We start from the raw sequence: 1,764 nt of genomic DNA, 5'->3' as shown, positions 1-1,764 counted from the left end.
TATGTATTATAACGAAATAATGAAACTATAACCAAATCATATGTTGAGAAAATCATATTTCGTTGACGTAACAAAATTTTTCTCTCAGTGTAGCTTTCAAAAAATTATTGTAGGAGCGAGACAAAATGCGTATAATCACAATGATGACTGGATATGTACATCAAACAAATCGATAAAAGAGCAAATAAAAAATAATTATTTACAAGCTTTTATTTAACTTGCTCTGTATGTATGTTTGTTAGGGGCAAATCTTGCAATACATTTTTGACCAACTTCCTGATTACCAAGAGACTTGAAACTTCACAGTTCAGCTCATAACCCGACGACAATGCAATACGAACGATGAGTTAATCCGATAGCTGGCGCAGGAGGCGAGATATTTGAAAATCCTATATTTATATTACGATTTGGTTCATATTTAGAACCTCCACTACTACTACTTTCTACTGAAAGTTTTCCAGATAGGTATCGCACGAGTCGATATAATTGGTAATCCATTATTTATGGTCTGATTTCGTTTATATTTAGAAATCTTGTTTTACAAATATTTGTTTTTACAATTAGCTTAATTATTGTTGAAATTTTAGTGGTTATACATTACTCTCTTTACGTTTTTGGACGAGTTTCTGGCTCAGGTAAAGGTATGCGTCTAGATAAAGTCACACAAATGGCTGAAATACACTCAGAGAATTTGTAATGCCTTCCGATACATAATAGATCGATAGCAAAAATCCCACCTTTTAGCTAGAAAATCTACACAATTTTTTTTAGAGTGTACGCAGAATTCTGCTTTCCGTATTACCGGAGAAGTGGGGCGGAACTTCTTTCTGCGTAGTTATATTTTAGTGCTTAATCATTTCACCTCCATTGAGCATTGGGAACACCAGAAAAAAACGCCTAGACAAGAAAAGCACACTATACTGGGCTGCAATAAAATTCAAGTACCACAAATACAACAAGCTGCTGGTCGAATGAATTTACTGGTGCAACGGGCCTTGTAGGAAAAATTCACAGAACTGTGATTGTGAACAGTTTCGAGACTCTTCTATAATGATTTTTGTGATTTTCGTGTTTTTTTTTTTTAATTTGTTTCATACTTATTCACAGGCTTATTCAAATAACAATAACAAAAGGCTTCGGAATAACTCTTGCCAACAGGTTCTACTTTGGGCTGAGTAGGCAAATGAAAAGCAGATCCCTCTCTCGACGAACAAAAATCATCCTGCAGGGTGTCGACATCATACGAATACATATTCAGCAACGAAAACATTGAGTTCTGTTGCAACATCCGCTGGAAACGTATTTCTTTTCATTGCACCGGTACACTCCAAATTCAAATAGAACTACAAATTATTATTCGTAATAACAGCTAAGCTGTCAAGTGGCTAGATATGTATGTAGGTATAAAAGCCAACGGAATGAGAGAAGAAGAGAGGAAAGTAAAAATTTAAATACACCCTTCACGACTACCAGCATCTACAGAAAATTCCATTCATGGCACAGCTGCAAAGCGGATGGAAACTACAAACTTTAGAATTCACAATGAAAGTGGTATCTAACGGCATGCTTCAGGAGAACCGTTAGGTTGTAGGTTTTCGCAAAAGCTCTGTACAGTATGTAATACAGGTTCAACAGAAAATCAACGTAGAAATGTATACATGCAGAAAAACTTACTACCAAAGCTAATTGATTGAAAAACCTGGGCCACAAATTGAAGAAAAATTGTAAAACAAAAAGGAAAAAGTAAAAGGAAGCAATGCTTCA

The sequence above is a fragment of the Rhagoletis zephyria genome, unplaced genomic scaffold, assembly GCF_001687245.7.
Source record: "Rhagoletis zephyria isolate East Lansing unplaced genomic scaffold, Rhagoletis_zephyria_1.1 Rzeph_scaffold_02792, whole genome shotgun sequence".
Taxonomy (NCBI): domain Eukaryota; kingdom Metazoa; phylum Arthropoda; class Insecta; order Diptera; family Tephritidae; genus Rhagoletis; species Rhagoletis zephyria.
Note: the sequence above shows the minus strand (reverse complement) of the source record.